Source organism: Chelonoidis abingdonii, chromosome 3 (assembly GCF_003597395.2).
Source record: "Chelonoidis abingdonii isolate Lonesome George chromosome 3, CheloAbing_2.0, whole genome shotgun sequence".
NCBI classification, from domain to species: domain Eukaryota; kingdom Metazoa; phylum Chordata; order Testudines; family Testudinidae; genus Chelonoidis; species Chelonoidis abingdonii.
In genome coordinates this window covers 208650248-208661422 of record NC_133771.1, presented here as the reverse complement: position 1 = coordinate 208661422, position 11175 = coordinate 208650248, and positions in this window count along the sequence as shown.

Below are 11175 nucleotides of genomic sequence, written 5' to 3'. Positions count from 1 at the left end.
TATGAGGACAAACAACTTTATAGTTAAAAACGTGTAGAAATTAAATAAATGATAGTGCCCTGCCTCTGCTCTGGGCCATTGAACTCCAACGCTGACAAATCAGCATATTTCAGGAACATAGTTACTGTAGATCAGAGCAATGGTCTGGCTAGTCAGTATCCTGTCTTTGGCAATGGCCTGTACAAGGCGAGGTGCTTCAGAGGAAGGTATGAGAAATCCAATAATGGAAATTATAGAATAACTTGTCCACAGGGGAAGCTTCTCCAACTGTGGGCTAAAGAACTAGCTGTTCCAAGAAACAATTATTTTAAGGTGCTGAGAAATTGCTTTGACCAGATTATGTGTGGGTAGTTGAAGTCACCCATTATTACTGTTTTTTATTATATTTTGATGCTTTTCTAAGCTCCCTCAATACTGTGCACTCAAAATTATTTTCCTGATCCAGAGACCAGTAGTATAGCCATGCTAGTATATTTATCTTCTTATGACTTGGTAGTCAAAAATGTTCATATGTATGATCTTAAGTCCTGCTCCTTTGGACGGAAAGATGTACTGTACATACATACAAAGGCTTTCCATTGTGATCTCTCTTGAAATGGTCTCTCATCACAAATATTATCTTCCTTTAGTAATTAAAAAACTGCACTGAAATATCCTCATGTACATACTCAGACAGCCCTCAGGTTGCATGAACACAGTGGGATTTTCATGCCAAAGACACATGGGTGCAAAGTTTCACCCAGCTTTGACTATTTGGCCAATAATATTCTGGGCCTACAGAAATATAACCGGCCTTTGAGTTTCCCCGCCCCTTTAAGCTTTCAGCTGGTGTTTTGTACAACACCTAGCGTCATGGGGCCCTGGTCTTGGTTCATGACGAGGCTCCTATGAACTACAATAATACAAATAATAATGTAGTGATCTTTAGGAATTTTGTTGCTCGTACCTTGACATTGGTTTTCCAGAGGCAGATGTAAGAGTGTCTTTTCCAGCATTGCTTGTGCATGCTTAGTGGCATCAACAGCCGAGAAGATATTCAACCAGCATTTTATAAAATGTGGAGATGAGCACTCACAAAAATATATTCATATAACCTGATAATGTGGAAGGCATTTCTCATGGATATCTTTTAATATAAGTAGGATTTAACTAATGGGAACAATTTATTCTCTTGTTCTTGTCGGTACTTACATCAAGATTCTAATAGCTTTGCTGTAAATCTGGAATAGCTCCATTAACTCCAGACTTACACAGGACAGGTGTAATTGAGATACCCATCTGGCCCTTACCATGTAAACCTCATTGCTGAAATTATCCCTTTCATCTGCACAAAGAGATTTCTCTAAATCTAAAGTAAAATGAAAACAATCACTCACCGCTTTTTCCTCCAGTAACAAAGGCTCTTAGTGCAATTCTTTAATTTAAACCTGAAAAATTGGAACAGAAAATTATTTTCTTGGGGCCCTTTTCTGTAAGCATCAATTATAATGTCTACTCTCCATGAAGTTTAGTAACACAACTCTGGTGTACGTAACCCAAATGCACTGAAATATATTCAAATTAAGATGTAAGATCACACAAATGTTAATTCCAGAATCCTCCAAATATTAATAGTTGTTTTTACTTAAGATTTCACTATAAACAACTATTTGATTAGATTGCACGTATGTCAGTATCAGAATACATTTTGTAAAGGGACATTTCTCAACACTGAATAATTACAGCTTGATTTTGGCTGTAAGATGGTTTCAAGCAGCTTTCTATTTCATACATGTTTTTAATGAAATTTCCTGTATGTCCCTTACTGTGTTTTACCTCCCTTCCCTTCCTAGAGGCACTCCACTGCTTTTATTTTCCCCATAACAGATTATGGTACATCTTCTCCTGCTCTCTTTTCAGTGTCTGTTGTGTTCTTTTTTTTTTTTTCTTCTTTGTCTCTCCCTCTACCTCCATATATCCTTTTTTTTTTTTTTTCCTTACACTATGTTCTCTGCTTCGTCCCCTATATTGTCTGCCTGTACCACTTTCCCATCCCCCCCAAAATATTTTTCTTCTACATCAATCCCTTTCCTACCCCAATATGCACTTAATCAGCCCCACTGCCCCCAACCCCAACTCTCACTCCCATTAGTTCCCTCATAAACAGGACTGGGAAAATTAACCAGACACGAGTCAACGGATTAAGCTAGGATAAGGGGCTCCACTACCCAGGGACAGCACCCAGGTGAAAATCCAAGGCCTTCCCAGTGTCTGGAAAAGAGAAGTGATTGGATTTGAACCAGAGTGCTGTCCCTGGACTTCGTCTAGGGGTTCCATCTTTTCTCATCTCTAGTAGAGTAGGCGTCTGATAAGTTTGAATTTTCTTCTTGAAGAAAGAAGTGTGTTTTCTCTCTCGGTTCCCAACTTTTTCCAAGAGCCTTGTGGCTGGCACAAGGTCATAAGAACAGCCATACTGGGTCAGACCAAAGGTCTATCCAGCCCAATGTCCTGTCTTCCAACAGTGGCCAATTCCAGATGTCCCAGAGGGAGTGAACCTAACAGGTAATGATCAAGTGATCTCTCTCCTGCCATCCATCTCCACCCTCTGACAACCAGAGGCTAGGGACACCATTCCTTACCCATTGTGGGGAAGAATAAGTCGGTCCCTCCCCCTGAGTTGTTTTTGGGTGTGACTAACTCCAGTGTCTGACACCCTCCTGCTCAAAGCTTGCTTGGGCAGCAGCAGTGTGAAATGGTGACATGGTCCTTTACAGTGCCACAGCCGCTTTCTGCTGAATTCTGAACAGCAGCCGTGAAATTGAACAGAGTCCTGTTAAACTCACTGGGCTACTGCTTGGCAGAGCTACAGCAAGAGATGCCAGAGGCTTTGGAATTGTCTGTAGGCTTAGGGAGACGACATTGCACTGGTTTATACATGGCTCACATTTAGAAAGATTTCTTAAACATACGGGCCGGGAGTTTTTATTAATGAAAGCGCATATATTCTGAAGAAGCTGATGTCACTCAGCCGGGCAAGCTTTCCAGTCACCATGGATGACAGGGCAAGTGGATTCTTCAAACCTGGTGCCGTGTGTTTTAGAGAGAAGCTGATTTGGGGAAAGGTTTGAAGTTTTAAAAACATTTTATTGGAACTATTTTTTCATATCAACCCAGCTGCAAAGCCTGGTTGCCTTGGTCGCATTAGATCAACTCTACAGAAAGAGAGAGCAAGAGAAATGAATAGTCAGTGGATTAGAAAACCTCTGCAAACATATTATTTGTTCCTATTCCTTCCCCTTCTTCTATGGAAATGACCCATCTGACATAGCATAAGCTTTTGGGGCTTGCCAGCTGGGGTATTCAATTTGAATGGCTTGACTGAAGGCCCCAGGTTTGAACTGGAGGTGTTAGGGAGAATAGTGAAGACAGATTGGATTTTTTTGGATGGGAAGGAAGGAAAAGAAGGGATGGATATTTTTTTTTGAGTGAGAAAAGAACAACGTATTTGGGCAGGCGTGCTTAGAACCCGCATACATTCTGGTCTTGCATCTGAGCAATTCCCATTGATTTCCATGAGGGATGCATGAGTGTAAATAAGAGCAGGGGAAGGTATTTCTCACACTGGCGGTCTATTACTTCCCCTTATTCTGGCCCAAGCTACTCACCTTACCATCCTCCGTGCCTTCTTTCATGCCATCCCTTCTACCTGGAAATCCCCTTCTGACCTGGGGCACCAAGACTCTACCTCTTTGCCTCTTCAGTTCCCTCCTCAAAGCAGATGTATTCCATGAAGCTACTGAACCTTAAACAGGCTGTTATAAACTGTCCTATAAAATACAACTGATGGCCCTAACGAGGCACATGCCAGACATAACCACTGAGCCACTTTGTCTCCCTTCCCCATCCTTCAAATGGACTGTGAGCTTCTGAAGTGGGGGCCTTATCTTCTCTATACTAAGCTATAAAGTGCCAACCATATTTGAGCCTCTACATAAGAGACCTGAATAGAGGGGTCACTGCCAACATGGATAGAAAAATAGAACGCAAAATTATCCTTGAAATACACTGCAAATTACGGTCTTGCTCCCGTTGAAGTCAATAGCAAAACTCTGATTTAATGGAATGGTTACAGCAGATATAAGCGTCTCCTTTTATCTTTACTGGGGGAAAAGGGTGTTACCAAGCAGCTACTTAGTTTATGGGAAGACTAATTGAATTAATGATTGGAAGGATCACATTTAAGGTACTAAAATAAAAACAGTATCATTTTGTGCTTCTGGTTGAGAATATTAAGGCATACCATAAGGAACATCAAAGCCCTTAATACTTCTGCAAATGCAACTGCCACGTGCTTAACCATCTGTGCAATATCTCCAAAGATTTTATTTAACAAATGGCCGCATTAAGAAGCAATCCATCTTACAGCTTCCATCTCTGGCCTTTCATCAAAGACTATTTTCACTTACAACCTTTATTCTGCATTCCTAATGCAGACATCACTCACTGAAATTTTGCCTGCATAAAGGCTTAATGGTGGAGGCCTGAAAGGCTAATTTCCAGCAAACTTTTCACAGAGCCATCTGCAAAATGGGGTAGTTTCTTAACTTCCAACAAAGTCTATCAATCTTATTTCTGTCTTAATGGTGCTACACTACAGCAACTCCTATGGTCATGTACCAGGAAAAAAATAACACAAACGTGGTATGTAAACTCAAGTCAGCAGAGATAAATATTTAAAAAGAAAAGGGAAAACTGCAAGTGAATAACCAATCATTACTTTCAAGAAGTTCTGTTTCAGTGCAAAAGCTGGGTTGACACACCATGTAATACGTAGTGTATTGTACAGCCACACTGCGCTTATGACAAATTTCAAAGAATGGCTTTTAAAAAAACTACTTTGCATCTCTAATTTAATATAAAATAGACTTCTGCAGATATACCTATCTCATAGCACTGGAAGACCCTGAAAGGTCATCAAGTCCAGCCCCCTGCCATCACTATCAAGACCAAGGACTGATTTTTGGCCCAGATCCCTAAGTGTCCTCCTCAAGAATTGAACTTGCAACCCTGGGTGTAATAAGCCAATGCTCAAAACACTGAGCTATATCTCCCAGAGCTGGTGTTTCCATTGAGGCGAACTAGGCAATCAGCTAGGGCACCAGGATTTTCGGGGGCGGCAGGCAGCTCTAGTGGACCTGCCGCAGTTGTGCCTGTGGAGGGTCCGTTGGTCAGCGGCTCCGGTGGAGCTGCCGCAGGCATGCCAGCATACGGTCGGCTGGTCCCGCGCGGCTCTGGTGGACCTCCCGCAGGCACGGCTGCAGCAGCTCCACCGGAGCCTCGGGCCAACGGACCCTCCACAGAAATGGCTGCGGCAGCTCCACTGGAGCCGCGGGAGCGGTGCGCGGGGTGGCGAAATGGCCGTGCGCCTAGGGCACAAAAAACTCTAGCGCTGGTCCTGATCCCTCCCCCCTAATTTAAAAATGGTTTGCTCGCTGAAGCCTGGATTGGCACAATCAGAAATGCTGAATTTTGGAATGGAAGTATTGGCAAAGGGAGGCTTGGGGATGATAGGAAAAATCATTTGAAAATGCAATTGTGAGAGATGTCATTGGATGTGGATGGAATAACTCCAACCACACTAGGGATGCTGCTGTGGCATGTTTCAGGGGAAATCTCACTGGCCTCTCTATGCCACTGTTTCTCTCTGTGAGCTTGTCCATCCTGGGACAAGGAACTATGATAGAAAGCACATTAACTAACCTCAGCATCCTCAGGTTCACCGCCACCACCAAATATGTTTTTAAGCAGAACTGTCTTTATCTGCACTAAAGTAAAAGCCAGGTTTGCAATTGGGTTTGCTGAAATGTGTCCACTGGTGATTGTGATCTTTGCTACCTCGCGAAGTTTTGTGGCACCAAAAGCTGTCTTGAAAAATAGTCCTGGATATTGCACAAAGAGTATTAAGCACTGCTTAGATTGTAATCCCCTGGGGGCGGGGTCTGTCTTTTTGTTCTGTTTGTACAACGCCTGGTACAAATAATTTAATAATAATAATAATTAGGATCAATGGGCCCTAACATCTGGTGGGACATGATATACGCTTCCCAATTCCCTGCAACACCATTCCCCTTCCGGGGCCCTCCCCTCACCAAATGCCTCCCAAATGCCACAGAATCTTCCCTTGTGAGCACCCTATCACCTTCTGCTTCCAGAGGAAAGGAATAGCAGCAGAGTCACCCTCAGTAAAAATTTACCACGCTGCCCTCTGCTGACCTATGTTAGTTAGAAAGCGTTTGTATGTATTGTACTACAATACATTTTCCCAGGGCACACGTACCCGATATTTATTAAACAGTGTTGCCAGCTCTCCTGATTTCATCTCAAGTCTGATAATGTTATTAGGTTTTTCCTTAAGGTCCCAGGTGCTGGAATCAAGAAGTTGCATGTGAATCTCAGCGTTCATTCAGCCCAACCCCCAGTAAGTGTCAAGCCCTCATGGCTGTGGAGAAAAGCTTGAAACATGAAGGTAAATGGAAAAGCACTCCACATCTATTTTATTTTTTTAAACAAATCAGGATTTTTGTGTTTTGAATCATGATTTTGCAACACTTGAGGTTGGCAATATTGCTCGTGTCTCTTCTCACCAAATACAGGTTGACCGAGATTAGGGCTCGTGAGCAGAAGAAAACTGATATTGCAATCTATCATATGTAAAGTGCAATAACCAGAAGGAAAAAGTCACTGATACGTGGCCAGTACCTTGGCATAGTCCTTGTGCCCATACATAACGATTAAACAGTTACAGCTTTCACAGCAGTGAAATATCTTTGGAAGGTTTGAGTTAGATCTATTCCGAAAACTTTTTTTTTTTCTTCTGCTTAGAAAATAGTAGGATTTTTCTCTTTTTGCACCCAAATTTCTCAAAGTGGCTGTTTAAAAGAAAAATCAAACTTTCCAGTTGGCTGGTCCTTACTGGAGTTTCAAAGCATGTTTAAATTGCGACGTTCTCTCTGATTAAAAGAATTGGTTTGGGGGCAAGAACTTCCCCACGGTTTTAATCTGTGTAACTGCCTGCAGTACTATGGAGTTGTAGAAGAAATATGGAAGTTCAGAGCTCTCAGCTGGCCTTCAGGAGGGGCAACAGCATGAGCCCTGGTTTTGTGGCTGTTGGGACTGGAAAGTTGGTTCTGACGTGCTCACACTTTTCTGCCCCGTGGGCTAATTGCATCCTTTGTTGCAACTCGGTTGTGATGGGTGGAGTTACGCCAATGATTTTGGCTCCCTTTCCTGGAAATAACTTAGTTCACACCCCTTCCTCTCTGTCTGCAGGTGCCACTTAAACCAGGTGACTCAGCAGGTGCCTCCCCCACTCCCTATAGTGCCACGTGAAACCAAGCAGATGGTGTGCAACTCCATCTGCATCACTAGTGCAGACCTATCCGAGTACTACTCCCCACACAGACAGGTGCTTCCCTTCTCCTGTCCAGCAGAGGAGAGAACAAACCATGGTCTGGGGGGAGATTATTGTGGTAGCTGGGGGGGTAAGGGAGGAGAAGGGGGAAGGAGGACAGAGAGGAACACAGGAACTATTTTTTTTTATTAGTTAGGCTTTTAAACATGTACTTTATTGCTCATAATATTCTGGTTTGTTACAGCAATGCCTGCCCCATCCCCACTCAAGCAGGCAGGCAGAGTTCTTGTATTTAAAAATGGAGTATTGTGCTCTGTGTGGGAATTGCGACCTCTTCTTACCTTCACAGAGAGAGAGAGACTACATGAGGGGGACTGGGTGGCCGCACTCAAAGGAAGATTTCTACAGCAAGGGCAGAAGAGAACCTTTGCTTTTCGTTTTCTGATTCTGGTATGTGTTTGCAACCATGGGGCTCCATCACGCCACTTAATCTCATTTCCCCTCAATCCCACCCTGAGATCTCTAGCATGCCAGAGATGCACCTCTTCTGCTGCTGCCCTCCAGAGGGGTGCAGCATTCTCCCCACTGCCATGTCTCATGCTCCACGTGGTGCAGGAAAGGAGTAATTTCTTTCCCGGCCTGATCACAGGGATTGGAGCTGCGCCCCCCTCCTAAACAAGTGAGAACTCCCTTTTATGGCCCTCACCCCCTTGTGCACCCAGGGAGCAGCAGGGCACAAGCCTCTCATTAAAGTGGCTTTTCTGTGTGTAATTTATACCGACCTGGGTCTGAATAAGTGCTGTACCATACAGTACAATACCTGTAAGTATTCAAGCAAATACTAAATTGTCTAGTCCCTAACAAACTACAAAGGTATAACGCTATCCAGTACCTGAAAGCTGAGCCTTGACAAATTCAAAACTGGAAATAAGGTGTAAATTTTCATCAGTGAAGGTAATTAACCACTTGAACAATTAACCAAGGGTCGTGGTGGATCCTCCATCATAGCCAATTTTAAAATCAAGATGGGATGATTTTCAATAAGATCTGCTCTCGAAATTATTTTGGGGAAGTTCTATGGCCTCTGTTACACGGCGGGGGAAGGGGAAGGGGCAAGCGGGGGTGTCAGATTAGATGATCACATTGGTCCCTTCTGGCTCTGGAATCTGTGAAAGTTTGGTTTGCTGTTTGACAATCAGATTTATCGCCAAAAGCTGGCTGCTTGGGGTTCTACCAACTGCTAGCTTATGCATTCATGGACTGTTGCCCTGTATCCTTGCCAGTACATGAATTAAAAACAAACACAGAAAAATGAGGTAATGCGATAAATAAGAGCACTTCCAAGGAGAGAGAGTGCTTAAGCTGATGCTGTGGACTTCTTCTGACTCATCTTGATAACAATTCACTTTCCAGCCAGTAACTGTCACGTGTAAAATCCTGCCGATGGATCAGTGGTGGATGGCATTAATATAGTTGCGCTTCTCAGGCGCACAGGCGTCTGGCTTTGTGATTGCTGCAGTTATTTGTCGGCTAGCGACACACTAAGCTTTGTTGCAGATTGTTAGGTTAAGGCAAATGGAAATGAGCAAAAGACATGTGGCTGCCATATGAAACGCAACGGGCAAGATTCCCTGCTGTCTTGCACGTGTCAGCATTTACACCTGCACAAGAGAGGTGTAAAAGGCAACCGCGTTTGAAAAGTAGCATTGTGCGCCAACTTTTGCAAAGAGGCAAGGTGCAAAACAGTGGAGAATCAGGCCAGTGTCTGAACAACTGAAGTAGCATGGCTCTTGAGATGGCTAATTGAGATACCATTTATATTCTTATTAAATATTAGTGCCCAGAAGCCCTGAAGAGAACCAGGGTCCAATTTTGTTTGGCATGATATGAATGCATGTAAAGAGTCAGCCCTTACCCAAAGAGCTCTGGCCCAAATCCTCAAAGATATTACAGGGCCTGATTCCCATGGGATTTAAGCACCTAAATACCTTTTGCAGATCTGGGCTTTTAGTAAAGCCAATGACATCAGCAGAACAATCCTTGGTGAATGTTTGATGGAGAAGAGTTTGAGTGCTAGAAAGGGAAGGAGGTGCAGGTAAGAAGGTAGGTGATGCTGGTTTATTTTATTAGGTTAAGAGTTTACTAGAAAAATTAAATAATAGACAATGAGGCAGAACATTGTTACTGTAAACCAATACAGTAATACAATGGACTGAGGCATAGGTGATGATGGATCCTGAATAAGCCACGGAGAGACAGAAAGAAATAGTATATCTAATAAGTAAATTTAAAAACAAATTCAAAGAAACTTGGATTGCATCCTTTCCCCTGCCTTTTTTGGCTGTGTTGTCTTTTTAGACTAGAAAATCCTTGGGACACCATCGTCTCACGTCTGTAAAGTAACTAGCATTCTCGGGGGAGCAGCAGTGTAGCCTACTGATTAGAGCACTAGACTGGGACTCAGAAGATAGAAGTTCTAGTCTCAGCTCTGTGACTGGTCTGTTAGATGACCGTAGGAAAGTCTGTGCCTCAGTTTCCCCATCTTTAAATGGCCAGTAATGATACTGACCTTGTTTGTAAAATCCTGTGAGGTCTACTAATCGAGAGAGGGGTATGATTAAAAATACTGATGAAAACAAAAAAGTTTCTAATCAGTGACCTAGCTTTATTACGAGAGAGAGATGTGTTCTTCTATGATGTGACTGCATGTGTAATATTCCTTTATATGGGTTTCTGGTTCTATTTTTAATTTCATGTATTTCCTATTTATTATTTGATTACATACTGTTGTAAACTTTCTCGTTAAAAATTTGCAATTGAGTTAGGAATAGTTATTTTTAGGGTCCAAAAATGAGAAACTCCAAATGCATTCGGAGAGCCAAGATTCTGCTACATATTAAATCTGATTTGTGTATTCATCACACCCTGTTCAGAACTAATGAATCCAGATATTCAGCAAATGGAGGAAGAGTACAAGTGAATTTAAGTGCTGTGAAAAGCAACAAGCAGCTTTTGTCATCAGAACTACATAGGAAACTTCATTGACAACAGACATGAAATCTTAAAAAGAGATACGGACAAAATGTGGCCAGGTCAACATACAGCTGAATGACTCATATAAATAAATATTTTTCCTAAAGAAAATATAATGGAGAAGCTAAAGTCATTAACTCTGGCAGGGTCAGCAAGTCTTGGATGCACAAGTCATATACACAAAACATCAGTCTCTTGACCATGCACATACTGAATCAATGCCATGCCTATTTGTATATTAATATGAATAATGAAGATGAGCATAATAAATTTGTTACAAATGGGAAAAAATAAAAAAAAAAGACAATAGTCCATGCTAGTCTCCACTGCTTGTCATGTAACTGGCAAAGACTCACAATCGCTTTCTTCTAACACTAAACAAAAATCTTTAATCTAATAGAATTAACAGTATTACCCCAAAAGTACCTTGTCTCCCTGGCTCTGTTCCATTGTACAGGAGATTTTCAAAGATGCAAGTAGGTGCCCAACCCTCACTCACTCTGAATGAGAAGTCAGCACCTAACTGGGATTGGTGTACCCCTCCTGTCTGGCTTCTTGCTGTAGTGTTAAACAAAGAACATACACACGCCCTCACTGTGGTTCCAGTTCAGAAAAGCATGTGCATTACTTTAGCCCCATGCTTAAATCCCATTGAAGTTAATGGGACTTAAGCACATGCCTAAAATTAAGCCTACATTTTTTGAATAGGGATACTTTCCTGAATTAGGGCCTTTATTAGTAAAGAATTCAGT